General features: G+C 48.5%; 1 long non-coding RNA gene across 1 annotated transcript in view; it reads left to right on the top strand.

Moving 5' to 3' along the window:
* Positions 1 to 20300, top strand: part of LOC148453914 (uncharacterized) — a 201996-nt gene that overhangs the window by 121928 nt on the left and 59768 nt on the right. The window contains exons 2-3 of the long non-coding RNA XR_015874858.1: positions 8450 to 8581; positions 14490 to 14548. This is a non-coding gene — a long non-coding RNA (uncharacterized LOC148453914). The remainder of the gene's footprint in view (positions 1 to 8449; positions 8582 to 14489; positions 14549 to 20300) is intronic.

Genomic DNA, 20300 nt, shown 5'->3' with positions numbered 1-20300 from the left:
CATCCTGGATAAGTTGCACTACCTGAGCCACTTGTGTGGGTTGTAGACTCCATCTCATGCTACCACTAGAGTGAAATCACCGCCAGCATTCAAAAGTGACCAAAACATCAGCCAAAAAAGCATAGGAACTGAGAAGTGGTCTGTGGTCACCACCTGCAGAACCACTCCTTTATTGGGGGTGTCTTGCTAATTGCCTATAATTTCCACCTGTTGTCTATTCCATTTGCACAACAGCATGTGAAATTGATTGTCAATCAATGTTGCTTCCTAAGTGGACAGTTTGGTTTCACAGAAGTGTGAATGACTTGGAGTTACATTGTGTTGTTTAAGTGTTCCCTGTATTTTTTTGAGCAGTGTGTGTGTATATATATATATATATATATATTTATATATATATATATCTCGCGCAGTGTCGGGCAACTATCTCCCGTTAACTTCTGCTCAGCTTCCTGGTATTTCTCATTACAAGAAGAGGTACTGTATGTTGGAGTAGGTACATAGATTAATTGAGGGGAGATTGAAACATGCTGGGCCCAGACTGGCCTAATAAAGTCATTGAAAAAAAGATTTTTGGCCATTCCTGTATCCTGCTGTAAATATAATTCTAGGATGCAGAGTCACCAAGCAGTAAGGATTATCGGGTAATTGTACCAATCAGTGGCAGCTCCAGGGGTGGTGGCTCCAGCGCAGTCCAAAATTCAAATAGGGGAGGCACACCAACTGCCAGTGAGTCCCAGCCATCTATGTTTGGCAGCGTTTGAAATGACCGTTGGTGTGGTTCCCCTATTTGAATTTTGGACTGCGCCGTAGCGTCACCTCTGGAGCCGCCACTGGTACCAATAGTAGAGATACCTCAGTGCTGACACATCCTGTACCGCCACTTGTCGCAGTGATACATAGGGCCTGATTCTGAGCCGCATAGCGTATGCACGGCGCACGCACTAAATTTTGACTGCGTCACTACGCAGACCCATCGCAGAGTGACTGACCGGATGTACCATTTGGGGTGGTGACCGGGGGGGTGTTCGGCAAAACGCAGGCGTGCCAGTGCGTTTGAACTCCATTAAAAGGGGCGTGTATAAATTAGCCACTGCGATGCCCTACACAGCCTGAGCTCTCACTGCGTGCGATGAAGTTATCAATGCCTGAGTAAGGTCAGAGCTTGTGCAAATGTGCGCGAGGCTGCGATGGTACTCGATGTTACCGATGGTTTTGCAGTCTTGCTAAACATTATGGATGTGTAAGGTAAAGTGGGCGTCCTTATGTTAGGCTGCGTATGGCATTGCAATTGCAATCATTACCATATCTTCGCAGTGAGACTGCGTGCGTAATCGCTATTGTGATCCGTACTGAATCAGGCCCTTAGTACACAAATTAGTCTGCCATGACGGTATCAGGAAATAATATTATTATATCCTTTCTCATTAACATTTCCACATCACACACACCAGCTAATTAGAGCATCTGTCCCGTATCCTCCTTTGCTTAGTGTTTGAGAGCATCCTGTATCCTTCATGTCCAGTTCTTCTGTATATCCTGCATTCTCATTGTTCAGTGCTTGTGAACAAACTGTGCTATATCTTTCAAGAACATACTAATCCTATATCTTCAGTGCTTGCAGACATCTTGCATCCGTTATGTACTGTACATTACTTTTGAAAATCCTGTATCTTCCAAGCAGCTAGCTCATGAATGTACTATGGGCCTGATTCAGAGCCGCTCGTAAGCGGCCGCTCGTTCGTTCCGAGCGATGTTTGCCCAACCGCGCATGCGTACTGATCGTAATACGCATGCGCAAACCAGTCTGTGCGGCCGAAAATCGTTTGTTCGCTGAATAGCGAATGCCTGCTAATATGAGTGATAGAATGAGGCGTATGTGGGTGGTAACAGGGGAAGGTGCTTGAAAACGGGGAGTGGAGATCCGAACGCAGGCGTGCTTAAAGGTCAAAACGGGCGTTTTATGGGTGTGCATAATTAATACAGCAGCGTTATTGACCACGTCACTGGGTTATTTTATAGTCAGAACTGCTCGCAAGATTGCGGTAGGAAAAACCAACCACAAGAATAACGAGCAGTTCATACGCTGGTCGATGTACTTGATTAATCTAATAAATAGTGGACATGACGTAGGATGCGAGCGGCCAGGGGGCGTAGTTATCCAAAAAACGACTGCAAGTTTTGTTCGCTCGTTCAGACCTAGAGGCGTGAACAGACCGCAAAGAGCGAACGGTTCATGCCACCCCCTTTTCCTGAAAGACCGTCCGCAAATTGCGTCCGCTCAGAATCAGGCCCTGTATCCTCCAAGCACAGTAGTTGTGAGGATGTTCAATGAACAACAACAGCTTATGCTGGTGCTGAATAAATACATTTCAATAAATCGATAATAGCAAGACCATATAATAATCTACCTTATTACTACATTCTGGGCATGTGACTGAGCGGGTCGTCTGCCATTTGCGAAGCAGATCATTTGCATTTTCACACTTCAATTCTTCGGAACTAAATTTAAAGAAGCACAAGGGAGATTGCAGGTCATATGCATTCAATTGCATCTCCACGTGTGCCTGAAGGGGTGTAACAGGGTAATAAATAGGGTGTTAACTATGTAAACAAAGTAGAGAGGGCATGCTGGGGGAGCTGCAGGCACTGCAGAGTATTTTTCCAGGTGTTTCAACTCAAATATAGGCTGGTGCAAATAGCAAACTTAGGGGCTGATTCAGACCCGCTCGCTGGCAGCTCGCAGGGTCTATGGGCGTTTTTTTTTTTTTTTTTCTCTGGCCGCTCGCAAAGCGGTGGGAGACCTCCCACAGCTTGCGCGAGCGGCCAGGAGGCCGTCGCGATAATCGCGACCATCGGCCTTGCGACGAGACCGTGGGGTAGGATCTAATAGAGCAGGAAGTCCACTACTGACATCAGCAGTGATGTCAGTATGACCTCCCACAAACACCAGGTGTTCCTAAGGGAACGTCTGCGTTTGTGCAAACCTACAAGACGGGGCGAGCTGTCATTCACCATCGACAGCCGTCTTGTAGCGAGCCCCGTAGCGACTGAGCTGCAGTCGCTGATGGGGCGAGTGCATGCGCATGCACAGACCTTAAACATCGAGCTGCTTGCGAGCGGCTCTGAATCAGCCCCTTAGAGTACAGTTAGCGTGAGGGACACCGCAAAGATTATTATTATTATTATCATCCTTATATGGTGTCACAAAGGTTCTGCAGCGCCTTACACAGTACATAAATGAGCACACAAGAAAAACAGTTAATAGTAACACAAAACAATACAGGACAAGGACATGGTTTATACACATAGCTGCATAACACAAGAAGCAGGGCCTCAGCAACCAAGTGTTAGGTGCCAATTGGGGAGTTAGGAGTAAATGATACTGTAAGTAGGGGGAGGAGAACCACGTGAGGGAAGAGGGCCCTGCTCGTGAGAGCTTACATTCTAAAGGGGAGGGGCAGACAGACAGGGGCGACACAGATGGGGTAGGTACTGAGGAAGGAGCATGGAGCAGTGGGTTAGGATATGTGCTGCGGAATGTGTGTGTTTAAGATGACCTGATGTTATGTCAAAATGAAGGGCCTGATTCAGAGCCGGACGCTCTGACAGAGCGCTCGCTCTGAATCAGGGCGTATTTTTTTTTTTTTATGGAGCGGCCTCCTGGCAACCCACAGCTAATGCGAGCGGCCAGGATGATAGTCGCGATGGTCAAGACCATCGGGCTTGCGATGAGACCCTTGTGGTAGGGTCTCGTGGCCGCAAGCCCCAGAGAGCTTTCGGCGTCATCATGACCCCCCCCCCTGCATCGCAATGCAGGAAATATCGGCATTGTATAGCGGGGGCGGAGCCTAAATGATGCGATCGTGTGGCTCTGCTCCCCCAGTCCCGCCCCTACATGTTTTGTAATGTGTCCAGCCACGCCCCTCTATACAGGCCCCGCCCCCCTGCTAAGCCGACCTGGCTGATCCCTTCCGGAGGAAGCAGCCAGGATGTAGGCAAGTATGCATTAGAGTACATCAGAGCCTATATGTTTATATTTAGCATTTTGGTAAAAAAAAATAAAAAATCCATTATTTTACGTAGCTTAAAACTTAATTTATTATATGTAATAAAAGATTGGCTCAGCGTATTATCCTCAAAATTCCAGTCACATACTAAGCACAAACCTCTCTCTGTCAGAACCACGGGTACATATTACCGTGTAGGGTGAACTCGTTTTGATTCTTCTGGTTTGAATGGGGTTGAGGAGCCAGCTAGGCAGCAACATCTCCCAAATAAAGGCTGCTATAGAGCTATCGCATGTTATATACCAAGCTCGCCTCAACAGGGGCCTATAAATAATGCCTGACAAATTAAAGTTGCATCAACAGCCCGAGCCTCCTGCCTCATCGATGGCCCGGGGAATTACAATAATAATGAGGATTACAATATCATACAAAATGAATTGCCGTCAACGTCCGTCCGAAGTCACAGGCTGCCTTTATGCCGGGACGATTCTTTGGATTCCTGAAGCGTGGGTCCAGGCGCAGTTGTCAACAAGGCCCTTTCACACGAGTTGTGCAGGAGACTGACAGAAGCCTGTCTTTGTGCCGCTGTGTGGTGTGGGCTGCAAAAAAATGCGAGGGGAATGTGAGGCCACCGTGTCACTGACACAAAGAGAGGAGCTTTGTCAGGGAACACTGGACCAGAATGATAATGACATCACTTAATATGACCTCATTTTCATCCGAAAATATCATGATGTTCCAAGGCGGCAGAGATATGCTAAGTAGCACATTCCCCTCTCTCCGAGGTTTGTGCTTTGTGGGGCTATAAAGAGCATGGGCCGTCGACGGGAGGGGGGCATTTCAAGTGGCGAGCACTTCGATTTCCAAGGTCATGGCGACACTGGGGGGGGGGGGGGGGGCTCTTTATTCTCTTGCAGCAGCTGCCACCTACTTCAAAAGGGCCGAAGTCCAGAAAATCAACCACCAGACATAATGATGGCGAAACCTTATTTTTTTTTTCTCCTACAAGGAAGAAAGGACATGCAAAGTGAATGATCCCGTCCCAGGAACCAAGCCTGGCTAGATCATCTGCTCTCTGAATGCTAAAAAGTTTATATGGCGGGGACATTTTCAAAGATGTCTGACTGCGGGATAACCTTTCTCACTGGAGCTTCTCTCCCAGCTGTAAATTTTAGCCTGGTTAGTTTAATAATAAATGTCAAGACCAGATCATGCTAAATGTGAGTCCCTTTAAATCATGTGTACACAGCTATAGACCTCACATCCTCACCCTTATATGGGCTCACTATGTATTCCTTCAGTGATAACAGGGATTATGTAACATTAACAAAGAGGAAGATGTTAGAAAATGTTTGGGACTGGCCTTCCGAGACCGGGCTGGGGGAACGCAGACCCCTCAAACCCCCCCCCCCCCCCCCCCCCTGACTTTCCACTTTATCGGTTCACAGTGGTGGCAGCACAAGGGTTAAAGCGGAGAAGGGGGGTGAGGGATCGCTGTAGCTGTGCAACGTCACAGAGTAGTCATTTATAAATCATACTTGCCTACTTTTGAAAAAGCATTTCAGGGAGATTTGAGCGCGTCGATACAGTGGACGTGTACTGCTATATCTGGGAGGTGTGCTATACAGTTGATGTACATCCAAATATAAACGAGCCTCAAAGTATACATGTCTACTCTCCCGGGATGGCCCGGGAGTCTCCCGTAAATCGGGTTAGAATATGTGATTATAGTGGATTGAGGGGAGTTATCAGGCAAGAAAGGGAGGACAATAGGGGCAGGTGGGCTTAAAGGGATATTAGCAATATTGCAACCAATCTGCTTTTGCCTATCATTTTATAGAACATACTTGATAAATGCTAGCTTCAGTGGCGGTGCAGCTGGTGACTTGCAGCGGGGCCCTCTGTGGGGCAGGGGCCCATAGCCGTGCACCCGCCACCAGTGTGCCCCGGGCCGCACAGTATTTAAGTGTAGTGCAGACCGCAGTGAGAGCAGTCCGCACATGCACAGTAGCAAACACACCGCCGCCAGCCGTGGCGGTGTGTTTGTTATAGCAGCCAATGAGAGTCAGACAGGCTGTCATTGGCTGCTGAGTCCACGGAGGGAGCCGGCTCCTTCCTCAGCGGGTGATGGGAGACACTTCAAGATGTCTCACCCATAGTGCAGAGTGGGCCGGGAGGAGCGGACAGAGGCGGTCACGGCAGGAGTGGGGATTCGGGTAAATTGTGTGGGGTTTTTTTTGTGTGTGTAAGGGGCACGGACACTGCATAAAAGGGGTACGCTACTGGGGGCAATGTATAGGGGGGGTGGCTGCTCCTAGGGACACTATGGGGGGGCGCTACTGGGGGCACTATATAAAGGGGGTGGTGGCTACTGGGACACTGTATAAGGGGGACTACTACTGGGGGCAATGCATAGGGGGGACTACTACTGGGGGCGGGCACTGCATAAGGTGGACGACTACTACTGGGGGCAATGCATAGGGGGACTACTGCTGGAGGCACTGCGTAGCGGAGACCACTTTTGGGGGCACTGCATAGGGGGACCACTACTGGGGGCACTGTATATGGGGCACTGCATAGGGGTGCCCAAAGCATATTGTTGCACCTGGGCCCACCACTCTCTAGTTCCGCCACTGGCTAGCTTCTCACTTGTCCAGTCCCCCCTCCAATACACCTGTAGGGATGTGTATGAGTGGATCATAACTATACACATTATCTAAATTGTAGACATGACATCAGTGTGATTTTGCCGGGGTTTTTTTTTGCAGCATTGACTTGGTGAGGCATTTGTGTTGCTGTTGTTTGGGGGGGGGGGGGGTTATGCGCATTCCACTTTCTAACATTCAGCCTGTGGCGTCCCTCCTTCTCCACCTGCCCCCGCCCCATGTAGCCCTGTTTCCGGGGTCTATTTATCATTAGATATTTGTGGTATATTTTAATTTTCTGATCCATACATGCTTTCTTGGTTTTCTTGTTATCTGCCTATGCAGGTATTAACTAAGATAACGGAGGTTCGGATAGAACAGAGGGCACATAAACCCCTAGGCAGGGATGCGTGGGGTTAATAAAGTTACAGTAGGAGTGTTAGTGTTTTATGGTCAGATTGACATTAGGTTAGGATTGGTGGAGTGTTGTGCAAGGGCTGTGGTTAATAGGAGTGTGGGTAGGTCAGCAATGTTACACTGCCTCTTTGGAATCTGATCTCCCACCCTCCCTCCCACTTTTTTCCTCTTGTGTCTTGTGTCGGCTGTATTTCAAGGGCGGGAAAGAACGGCAGTATCTATAAAGCGTCCACCTTGCTGCAGTATGAGCGGTGCGCCCCCTTCTATGCATTGGTTAGGCTGATTTTACCCTACTGGGGTCAGTGGCACCTCTCGTCGGAGAGGGCTAAAATAGTGCATTGGGATGGGGCTAGATACCGTCTCACTTGCCAGAAAGGGATATCGGCCCTTGCAAGTTTTATATCACTATTACACTTGAATTGGGATATTGGCCCGTTCAGTGAGTGTTTTTACATCCTTGCATAAGTCAAGTGTGGGGCGTCAGGTTACTGGCCGTTCTTTCTTATGCCACCATACTCTGATTGTAAAATAAATAAAGCTGACCATATATGTTTGATCGCATATATACTTGGTCTGTCTCTTTATTTTATTTAAGCTTGGTTTAATAACTTTGTGGTTGCACGCATTATCTGCCGATAGGGAGTTTATAGATATATTTACTCTTGATATAGGAGCTATATGGTACTGTTACTATTAATTGTAATGTTACTTGTCTTTTGATGTGGTACTATAATTTTTGGATGTCGAGATTACTACCCCCCTGTGTGCCCCCTACCGCTTAATTTTTCCCGTGACACGGGTTCCCTGGTGGTTCCCTTTTTGTCCGGTAGCGGTATTCCATTTTTTACAATGCTGTTTTATTATATTACAGTTTTTTTCTCCTCTTGTTTTCTCCTTTCCCTTTTTCTTTTTTTTTCCTCTCCCTCCATTTCCTGTTCTCACTTTTTCTACTGCTCCTCCAGTTTTGGTGTAAATTGTTCTGTTGCTCTGTCTATTCCTTGTACTTATGGCCAATTCACTCCGTATAGTGTCTTATCAATGCTAGAGGGTTTAACGTCCCTGAGAAAAGGGCCCAGGCTCTCCGCTCTTTTCATGCTGATGGGGCGGATATTATTTTAGTTCAAGAGACCCATTATCGTCACTCTGCCTCTGCACCACGATTAAGTAACCAATTCTATCCCACCGTTTACTATTGTAATTATTCCCAATCGAAATCCAAGGGTGTCGCGATTTTATTTGCTAAACGTCTGTCTTTGAACCCTGTGGTCCATAGTCTGTAGGAGGGGAGATGTCTGCTTATTAAATGCTCCATTCTTAACCATCTTTTCACAATATAAACATATATGCCCCTAATCAAGGTCAACCGTTTTTTTTTTTTAGAGGGTTCTGGACAAAATCGATCTGCATCAACAGGGAACCCTGGTAGTAGGTGGGGACTTCAGCTGGACCTTGGACAACCTCCAGGACACTTCCTCAGGCTCTTCATCAACTCCTGATCGCACGTCAAGACGGGTGAGATGTTTGCTTCATACTCATCAGCTGTCCGATGTTTGGTGCATATTTCACCCCACGGAGAGGGATTATACCTATTACTCTAGTCCCCATAAGTCATATTCCAGAATAGACTATATATTGCTAGGACATAGACATCTACACCTAGTCCAGGCATCTTCTATAGGAATAACAACTTGGTCAGATCATGCTCCTGTTAGTATAGATCTTTCACTTGGGCCTTCTGATCCTACCTATAGAACATGGCGTTTTAATGAGTCCCTATTATTCGACCCTTACTGTAAATCTCAGGTGGCTGAGGCTCTTGATGTTTACCTAGACTGCAATATTACTCCTGACGTCTCGAACCTCACTGTTTGGGAAGCTCATAAATGCGTTATAAGGGGCAAATGCATTCAATTGGGCTCTTATTTAAAAAAACAAACTTCTCAACTGATATATCTGGGTGTCATCATTACTAGGGACCTTTCTCGCTTATTTGAAACCAATTTCTCTCCCCTTCTAAATAAAATACGTTCTGATCTACATTTGTGGAGGTCCAGGCCCTGCTCGTGGTTCGGGAGGTTAGGGGTTCTAAAAATTAATTCTCTCCCCAGGATTCTGTACCTGTTGCAGACCCTACCTATTAAGGTACCATCTAGTTGGTTTCTAGAGGTCCAAACGCTGATCAGGCAATTTGATTGGGGAAGTAAGAGGCCTCGTTTGAAGTTAGACATCCTGTTCCGTCATAAAGACAGAGGAGGTCTGCGTCTCTCTAATATTCGAGGTTACTACTGGGCCTGTCTCCTCCATAGAATTTTAGAGTGGTCCAGGACAAACTCCATTAAACAATGGGTGCAAATTCAAAACCAAGCGCTAGGGATTCCTATATCAATAGCTCCATGGCTTACCTCCCCAGTTCTTCCCATCCTACTATTGGTCCCACTTTAAATTGTTGGAAAAATCTGAGACGGTCTCCCTCGATTTCATTACCTCATTCTTCATTCATGTAATTTCTTTTTAACGAACAAGTCCCCCAGGCAATTGATGGTAAAGCTTTTCATTCCTGGTTCGAGGTAGGACTCTTTAGAATCGGACAGCTGATGAGGAGTGGCAGTTTTATTCCCTTTGACGAAATACGGGAGAAATGGAACCTCCCATTACGGGAACATTGGCGCTATATCTTCAGGTGCATCATTTTATAGGCTCGCTTGCTCCTTTTTCAGTTTTTCGCCTACCTCTTTCTCCTTTTGAACAACTTTGTGCAGGCTCAGCCCCCCTGACACATACTATTTCTCTAATCTATAATTTTTGTCGGCAGACTCTAGCCTGCCCTTACCTAGTTTCACAAAAGTCTGGGACCGTGAGATTGGGGAAGATCTAGGCGAAGGTAAGTGGGAAAAAATATTTAAATTAGCCCACGCATGTTCTTCCAATGTTGATGTCGTAGAGACCCAATACAATCTTTTTTCCCGTTGGTACAGATGTTGGGAACAGGGGTGCCTAATATTTGTTGGAGGTGCTCCAATGCCCCAGGCAACCCTCTCCATATTTGGTGGCAATGCCCCTCCCTCCAACCTTTTTGGAAGGAGGTTCTTACTCTATCTGCAAAAATGTTAGGAGCAGTCCCTACAGACCCCTTATTCTGGTTGTTCCATTTATCGTCCAGACCCCTCTCAAAATATAAGAAATCTCTGTTGTGTCATTTGAATAATGCAGCTAAAGCAGTTATCCCAGTAAGATGGCGTTAATCTTCTCCCCCAACGGTGATGGATTGGTTCAACAGGATAGATTTCTATATGGATATGGATGACATACTGACGTCTGCTGACGGGGGTTATGAGTCCTTTAGAGACACCTGGTTTCATTGGTTGGATTTTAAGGATTCTGCTACCTTTAAGGCTATTCTTTCCTGCTCCCCCTCCTAGATTTTATGGACATATTTCCCAGTGTGTCGGACTATGGCCTTTGTTAGCTGCTATTTTGGCTGTTCTGTAATTTCACTCTATATCTACTTTAGGTTTAAAAGGTTAATGTAAATATGAATTTACACCTTTGGATCGAAAGTGAGTACTTATCCCCCTCTTTTTCTTCCCCTTCCCTTAACTTCCCCTTCATTCTTCCCTTTGTCCTGATGTCTTTTTGTTTTTTATTTTCATATTGTGTTGGAAAGTACTATTGTTTTTGTATGTATGTTTTTTTGTCTTTTTGCTTTTTATTATTTATTGATGATAGGTAATATGTTAGATGTTTTTTTCCAGTGGTTCTAAAAACGAACTGAGTTTTTTCCCTCTTTTTTTAATTTAGTGATAGATTTACCACTGTTTTTTTGAATGTATGTATTATCTATATTTTGTTGAATTCAATAAAATACAATTTGCACTAGACATTTGTGGCATATTGGGATACCCGCAGATATTTAGTATCCCCCAGCTGTATTATGGAAGGATTGCTGCAGATATTTGGTCCCCGCAGCTTACGCCATCTGAAGATGGCATAACCGCTGTAGCCTAAGGGCTGCACATCTCAAAAAATTACTGGGAGAAGGTTCCATGGGAACCACCAGTGGCAATGGCCACCGCTCACATGTGGTCTGTAGACTGCGCACATGTAGGATTCCCGGGCACAGGAGTGAAGATGCAATATGATACATCTGGGCACTATGATCGCATCCTGCAATGCCATCATGGGCGCTAATATCGAGCCCAGATTGCATTGCAAATGTGATCAATAATAAATGGGACCCTATATTCACTCAAGTGGGAAGTCACTGCCTCTCACATGATCAGCTCCGCTTTTTACCCAGAAGACTGTGCGCTGCTGAGGTCACTGGTCATCCAATTGTCTACGGATTGTTCTATCCTGACCCTTTACAAATATGGGTATGCAATCGGGAAGCCGGCTGACATTATACCAACAGCCGGCTTCCCGACTGTCATATCCCGGCGAGGGTGAAATGACCGGCGTCAGATGTAGACGCCGGTCATTTTACCGACGCCGGGAGACCGGCGCCCGGCATCCCGATCGAAGTGATGACGGGCGCCGCTGCGGACAGCCACGGGGGGAAGGGTTAAGTTTAGGGCTCCCAGGGGGGGGACTTAGGGTTAGGCACCCCCCCGGGAGGTTAGGGTTAGGCTAGGGGGAGGGAGGGTTAGGGTTAGGCACCCCCGGGGGGAATTAGGGCTAGGCACCTCCCCGGGTGACTTAGGTTTAGGCGGCGGGGAAGGGGGGGTTAGGTTTAGGCACTTAGAGGGGGGATTAGAGTTAGGCACTGGGGGGAAGGTTAGGGTTAGGCACCCCTAAGGAGGGTTAGGTTGGGTCATACCTGCTGACTTTCTGGCTGCTCCTTCCGGGAGGGAGCAGCCAGATCGGCAAGACTGGGGGGGCGTGGCCGGTACAAGGGGGAGTTGCCAGGTAGGTGACATCACTTGAAGGCGTGGTGGGGACGGGGTCACTCGATCGTGTCAGTTTGGCCCCGTCCCCGCTATGCAATGCCGATAAAATAGGCATTGTGTAGCAGGGGGCGGGGCCAAAATGACCCGAATCGCGTCACCAGCCCCCCCGCTGCGGGGGTTTCAGGGGTCATTGCGGGGGGGATAGGAGGGTTGGGCGGCAGCCGGGAGAATTGCCTTCCCGGGAGGTCGGGAGCGGCACCCGATTTTCAGGAGGCTCCCGACCAAATCGGGAGGGTAGGCAAGTATGGGTTGGGTTAGTTCATATTTATCTTGGGACGATCGGTATTTTCAGCCGTGTCGGCCTGCCGCTGTCAGGATTTGAAAGTCCGGCGGTAATTCGTATGGTATTCCCCAAATATGGGGATATACTGAACAGGTAGGCAGTTTAAAATACAACTAATTGTGCAAGCTCTTTGCAAACACACATTAAAGTCACAACACTGTATAATGGACGGGAAGTACCTTAATTATGTGTTTGAGGGAATATCTGCAGCCACCGAAGATGCACAAAAATAATAGTGTATACACTTGCCCTTGGCTCTATTACCGCACATGCAGCTCAGATGGGCAGCATAGACACGATCCACCCACTGATCCATCAGCTCACTGAGAACATGAGAGGACCACACATCCCCCCACCCTTGTGTGTGCCTACTGGCTGCTGTGATGGCTGCACGGCCTGTCATTCTGTGAGGCCTGACAGTGGGTATTTTCCATTGTATAGAGGTTGTGACCCCATATTAGGTCACACCATTTTTATGGGCATTCTCCGCAGAAGCCATCTCTCTGTTAAAAGGGACTGCAATGCCCTGTTATAAAATGCTGGTCTGCCTACTTGCTGCCTATTAAATATACATCTTTATTCTTAATGGCCGTGTTGCCTTCTAAGAGCCCTGTAGTGTTCAGTCCATGCTGTGTATGCGCTGACTCTAAAGGCTATCGGAAAGTAATAGTTACTGTCCCTTCAGACATCCCACTGTTATTCATAAACTGCATTGTATCTTAAGTCACGTTGAGATCTCACGTACAGGAGCAGGACATAGTAACTTAGGACCTCATTCAGAGCCACTCGCTATTTGCGGTCGTTCGTTCTAAAACAAGGGGTGGCTATTCAAATGAACCGTTCGCTGTTTGCGGTCTGTTCACGCCTCTATGTCTGAACGAGCGAACAAAACTTGCGTTCGTTTTTTTGAAAAATACGCCCCCTGGCCGCTCGCATCCTACGTCATGTCCGCTATTTATTAGATTAATCGAGTACATCGACAAGGGTATGAACTGCTCGCTATTCTTGGGGTTGGTGTTTGCTACCACAATTTTGCGAGCAGTTCTGGCTATAAGATAACCCAGTGACGTGGTCAATGACGCTGCTGTATTAATTATGCACACCCATAAAACGCCCGTTTTGACCTTTAAGCACGCCTGCGTTCTGATTTCCACTCCCCATTTTCAAGCACCTTCCCCTGTTACCACCCACATACGCCTCTTTCTGTCACTCAAAATAGCAGGCATTCGCTATTTTGCGAGCACATGAATTTCGGCCGCACTGACTGGTTAGCGCATGCGTATAACGATCCGTACGCATGCGCATTTGGGCTAACATCGCTCGGAACGAACGAGCGGCCGCTTACGAGCGGCTCTGAATCAGGCCCTTAGTGCCAAGGGAAAGATCGTTGAAGTTTTCTACACAGATTTACTGGCATGCCATCGCTGATCTTGTTTCCCGACGACCGTCCTATTTACGAAACTACCGAACGGATATTTAAAATGTATGTTATGAACTGCAAACACATTTGGGGCGATTCAGACCCGGACGCTAAACTGCGCTCTCACGCAGCTGTCAGGGGCCGGGTATGCAAATTCCATGATCGCACTGCCTGGTGTAAGGACGCCCTCTATGTCTTAGAGAGAGACGGCAAAGTGAGCGCACGCCGGTGTAATGACACCCACTTTTCTTACTTAGCACACGTCCTCTCCAGGAAGTGTATGATTAATCAGTAACATCGAGAGCCAATGGAGCTGCACGCAGCGCTTGAGGTAGACCCTACCCCACCGCAAGCACTGCGATCACGGTAGGCTGAAATACAACCAAGTGACGTGTACAATGACGCTTCCATGCTAATTATGCATGCCCAATAAACGCCGTTTTGATGCCCAGACACGCCTGCGTTCGCACCACCACTCCCCCGTTCAAAAGCACCTTCTCCTGTTACCACCCACAAATGGCGCTATCTGTCACTCAAAGTAGTGTCCAGTCTGTGTACTACGAGCGCACGATTCCCGGGCGCAGAGACTGGTTCGCGCATGCGGATTTTGCCGCATGCGGAGACGGGCGACAATCGCCCATAGCGAGCGATCGCGGCTTAGCGTCCGGGTCTGAATCAGGCCCATTGTTCCGTTAATCAGCAAAAGCTGGTGACAGGGTATTGTCTTTGTGGGTTTAATTCAGCGTAAATGTGTTTATTTTTTATTTACAGGGACCCCTTACTGAAGAATAATGGAAATATTCTAAGTGTCATTATTTTAACTGGAAATGGTAAGTAACATTATTGTATTTATTGTACCTGGGGTGTATTATTTCATGCTTCATGAGTTTGTCATCTGTTTTTGCCATGATCCCTTCCATGTACTGTGATCGCTGCGCAGTTTGTCAGCACTGTACAAATAAAGGATAATAATAATAGTATGGGCCATTATGTAACTATAACCAGTGACATTTATGTATATTATATTTAACTTTTAGAAGTAGAGTTGCGCAAGACATGTCGGAGAGCGGCGTTTGTCTGCAGTCCTTAGGCATGGTCTCCATTTTCAGTAAAACTTCTGTCCTATTGGAAAACAAATGTTAAAAACTCCATTTATTTGAACTTTTTAGCCTATTTCTGCAAGTGGACCTTTCTAATGCAAGCGACCAATTATGCTCACCTTAGTTGTGGTGCCCGCATGATATTATGTATGGTTTCATGTCTGGGCACGAGCCAGGAAGCCTTGGATGGAGATAAAGTACCAGCCAACCAGCTCCTAACCTAACTCTTATTTTTCAACACAGCCTGTGACATGGCAATTAGGAGCTGATTGACTGGTACTTTATCTCTGTTCACTTTATATCCGTTCAATTTATCTACATCCAAGGCTTAGTAAATAGACCCCAATATTCCCTACCACACACACATACATACTTACATAACATACATACATATGTTTGTTTTGTTTTGTCAAAAGTCAATTAACCTACCAGTACGTTTTAAATAACTGTATTATTATGTTACCCACGATTCTGGGGTGTAAGGAGGGCCCCAGTGCTAGTCTTAATTGAACCTGTCATCTCATGGTGGGAATCGGTATAACATACCACCGGACCTAAGCCTGGCCGATGAAATACCGATACCGGAAGTCCGGCAGATGAAGATCCCGACGGCACTTGGTAAGTATCCTAACCCTCTCCTCTACCCTCTCCTAACCCTCCCTTAGGGGTACCTAACCCTAACCTCCACCCCTAGTGCCTAACCCTAACCTCCCCAGGGGTGCCTAACCCTAACCTCACCCCCTAGTGCCTAACCCTAACCTCGCCCCCTAGTGCCTAACCCTGACCTCCACCCAGAGGTGCCTAACCCTAACCTCACCCCCTAGTGCCTAACCCTAACCTACCCCCAGGGATGCCTAACTCTAACCTCACCCCCTAGTGTCTAACCCTAACCACCCCCAGGGATGCCTAACCTCACCCCCTAGTGCCTAACCCTAACCTACCCCCAGGGGTGCCTAACCCTAACCTCACCCCCTAGTGCCTAACCCTAACCTCCCCCAGGGGTGCCTAACCCTAACCTCACCCCCTAGTGCCTAACCCTAACCTATCCCCAGAGGTGCCTAACCCTAACCTCACCCCCTAGTGCCTAACCCTAACCTCCCCCAGGGGTGCCTAACCCTAACCTCACCCCCTAGTCCCAAACCCTAACCTCCCCCAGGGATGCCTAACCCTAACCTCACCCCCTAGTGCCTAACCCTAACCTCCCCCCAGCATGCCTAAACCTAACCCCCCCTCCCCGCTGCCTAAACCTAAGCCTCCTGGGGGGGTGCCTAGCCCCAACCTCCCTCCCCAGGGGTGCCTAGCCCCAACCTCCCCCCCAGGAGTCCCTAAACCTAACCCCCCCCGTGGCTAACAGGTCCCGATGCCCGGCTCACCTATGTTCGGTATACTGGCGTGGGGATTTCGGAGTGCGGCTAATGATAGGAGTTGGTATTTAGACACCTATCATTAGTCCCATGCCGGGATTTCACAGTCGGGAAGTCGGCGGTCGGCAATCCCCATGTTGGGGATTGTTTAGTACTGAGTAGCACTGGTCTCTTACACCACTGAGGGGTAAAACTTAATGTTCCCCGTCTGGCTTTACCACTGGATGTGGTTTTGGGTTTCAGCTTCCAAACCGCTAAACCATGGGACTAAACAGTTGAAACTACATCGGGTGCCAAACCGCTCTTTAGTAAATCTGTCATATTAGCGAATTTTGGCCCTCATTCAGAGCCGTACGCTCTGAGCAGAGCGCACGCTCTGCATGAGGGCCGGGCTCCTTTTTCATGGAGCGTCCTCCTGGACGCTCGTATAGCTGTGGGTCACCACCCACAGGCTATACGAGCGTGCATTTTGATGGCCGCGATGGTCGTGACCATCGCGACCATCGAAATTGCGAGCTGGAGCCTGCGGTTGAGGTTTTCAACCGCAAGCTCCGGAGTGATTTTGGCTCTATCAGAGCCAAAATCACTCCCACTGACATCACTAGTGATGTCAGTGGGCCGGCTTCTGACGGGAGGCGTTCCCGTGGGAACGCCCCCGTCAGGGAAGCACGCCCCCGGCACGCCCACCAAAGGGGGCGTGCTGTCAATCAACATTGACAGCACGCCCCCTTTGATCGGACACAACGAGCGAAGGAAAGTCCTTCGCTCGTCGTGTCTGGCGCATGCGCACGACGGAGCTCCCTCCGTCGTGCGCATGCTCAGTGCAGACCATCGACCCACTTGCGAGCATACAGCCGCTCGCGAGTGGGTCTGAATCAGGCCCTTTGTTTTGTGCCATTACTATCAATTATCTCCGGAGCTGAGAGGGTTAAAGAAGTGAACAGGACAGGCTACCCTTCACCCCCCCCCCCCTTTGTGAAAGAATTCTATTCTTACTGACATTATTTAAAGAGCTCACATCCTTCCTGATGGAAATACGCAGAGGAGAAGCCACGTTTCTAATACTTGTACAAACAGGTACAGTATTTAATGTGCACTGAGAGCTGTTAATCAGCTCGGTTGCTTTATACTCCTATAATATATGCTAATATTTTCTGCAGCACACAGACCTAGATTTAATACTAGCGAGTCGTCATCCGCTGCTGCTGCGCTGCTCCTGTGCTGCGGAGCTGTATAGCCTCAATCACCAACCAACCCCCCCTTACACTATAGGGCTGAGTTTGATTTGGACTTATCCCTGTTTACATTGCATGAAATATACTGTACAAAATGGGTTACGCACATAGAAACATCGGCTGTATGAAAAGGGGATGTAGTCTGGAACCCGACGGTCTAAATGCCGACCGCCGGCTTCCAGACTGCTTTATCCCGACTATGGACAAATGGACGACTGTAATTTGCCCGACGTCAGGAGACCGGCTCCCGGCATCCTGATCGAGTGGATGCCGGGCGCCGCAGCGGACAGCCGCGGGGGGGAGGGTTAGTTTTAGGGCTCCCGGGGGGGGACTTAGGGTTAGGCACCCTCCCGGGAGGTTAGGGTTAGGCTAGAGGGAGGGGGGGGTTAGGGTTAGGCACCCCCGGGTGGAGGTTAGGGTTAGGCACCCCTCGGGGGACTTAGGGTTAGGCAGTGGGGAATGGGGGGGTTAGGTTTAGGCACTTAGAGGGGGGGTTAGGGTAAGGCACCCCTAAGGAGGGTTAGGGTTAGAGGGGTTAGGTTAGTTGATACTTACCTTTAGGACAATCGGGATTTCCAGCGCTGTCGGGTAGCCGCTGTCGGGAATTGAACCGCCGGCCATGCGCCCGCTGGTAATACATATTACATCCATGAAAAGGCCGAGCGCATATGCGCATAAGCAGTTTTGCTTGAATCTGACACTTGAGAGGTGGAATGAAGAGGGAAGAAGCAATGGGGAGGTTGCAAAATTGGGCTGTGGGTGTCGTAGTGGCAATATGGGGGCGTGGTCACACCCCTGGTGGGCGTGCAGCGACGGAGGGCTGAAAATTCAAATGTATAAACTTAAAGGAGGCACGCCTGCTGTAGCTAAACTCTTCCATACAATTTATCATACAAACTAGATCAGTGGTTCCCAAACTGGGTACCTTGGCACCCTGGGGCGCCTCAGGGCACTTGCAGGGGTGCCTCGGGTTTGTGGTCCAGAACCAAATATAATTATTTTTAGTCAGTGTGATAGGCAACACCAGTGCTAATGGCTGCCAATCAAAAAAGAAGCGCAGCCCTGTCACCCACCACATAACTGACCCTAAGGGTGACATAGAAGCACAATTTACTTCATTTAGTTATTGCTGAATTTCTCAATGAGAAACTTTTGGCCCAGGGGTGCCGGGGAATAATGCTGATACTCTAGGGCATGGGTGTATCAAGGGATCCGCGCGCCCCTAGCAAACTAATGGACTGGCGCCCCTCTCCCCCTATAATTTCTGAATAATTACACTATACATTAAATAAGTACTTAAAATGATTCCCCAGCTACCCTCCTATGCAGTGCCCCCAGTAGTAGTCCCACCTATGCAGTGCCCCCAGTAGTAGTCCCCCCTATGCAGTGCTCCCAGTAGTAGTCCCCCCTATGCAGTGCTCCCAGTAGTAGTCCCCCCTATGCAGTGCTCCCAGTAGTAGTCCCCCCTATGCAGTGCCCCCAGTAATAATCCCCCCTATGCTGCATTGCCCCCCAGTAGTAGTTCCCCTATACAGTGCTCCCAGTAGTAGTCCCCCCTATTCCATGCCCCCAGTAGTAATCCCCCCTATGCTGCATTGCCCCCAGTATTAGTCCCCCCTATACAGTACCCCCAGTAGTAATCCCCCCTACATAGTGCCCCCAGTAATAATCCCCCCTATGCTGCACTGCCCCCAACAGTAGTCCCCCCTATGCTGCATTGCCCCCTAATAGTAGTCCCCCCCCCTATACAGTGCCCCCAGTAGTGGCCACCAGCTATACAGTGCCCCTTAGAAGCCCCCCCAGGCTTACACACACTGAGGAAAAAAAACAAAACACAATTTTAATGAATCCCCGCCGCTGTCCGCTCCTTCCAGCCCCCTCTGCAGTGCACTGTGGGAGAGACGTCATTACGTCTCTCCCATAACCCGCTGCGGGGGGAGCCGGAAGGCGGAGCTCATGAGTGATCTCCAGCCGGTTCCCTCTGTGGACGCAGCAGCCAATGAGAGTCTGTCTGACTCTCATTGGCTGGCTGCTATAACAAACACACAGCCACCGCTGGCGGCTGTTTGTTACTGGGTAGGACAGACCCCTCTCACTGCGGTCTGCCACACAGTTGTGGGGCCCGGGGGACTAGCGGTGGGTGCAGCGCCGGCTATGGGACCCTGCACCACAGCGCAACGCCGCTAGTTCCGCCCCTGGGGTAGTCCACCCCTTGGCTGCTGGTGGTACTGCCGGTACGGCGCCCCAATTTGACTGGCGCCCCTGGCGAGTGCCATCCTGGCCGATGGGTAGATACGCCCCTGCTCTAGGGCGCTGTGAATCTAAAACGTTTGGGAACCACTGAACTAGATGTCGTTCTTGCTGTTGTGGCAGCAGAGGGCGTAGGGTGCGTCAGGTAGTGTGAAGGGTCATGATGACAAAGTTTCCGTTTTAAAATACAGATTCCATTTTTTTTTTTTTTAAATAATCACCGAGCATTGATATTTTACTAGTCCCGCAAGTGTTAATACATATTAACTTGTCGCTAACAGCAAAAAGTGGGAAAGTAAAGACCAGATTGGAGAGAGTAGACTAATAATGATCGGGCCCGAAGTAAAGCAACTCTGGGGTGCAACCCATAGTGATGTATAAAGCTATTGAGAGAGAAAAGTAACCAATCAGCTTCTGTCATGTATCTAGCACAGTCTGTAAAATGACAGTAAGATGCTGATTGGTTGCTCTGGGCAAATTCTCCACTTTATCTCTACCGAAGGTTCGATGCATCTCTCCCTTGTGTAATGCTCAGAGCTTTGTAATGAGAAGTGCATACGAGCGGATGATTTTAATTTTAGAAAAATAGAGAAGAGTTTAAAATACAATAAACTCCTTGTACCCCTGGGCAGT

This window comes from Taudactylus pleione, unplaced genomic scaffold (genome assembly GCF_031769625.1).
Source record: "Taudactylus pleione unplaced genomic scaffold, aTauple2 ptg001060l, whole genome shotgun sequence".
NCBI lineage: Eukaryota > Metazoa > Chordata > Amphibia > Anura > Myobatrachidae > Taudactylus > Taudactylus pleione.
Note: the sequence above shows the minus strand (reverse complement) of the source record. Positions and strands in the feature narration are given on the sequence as shown.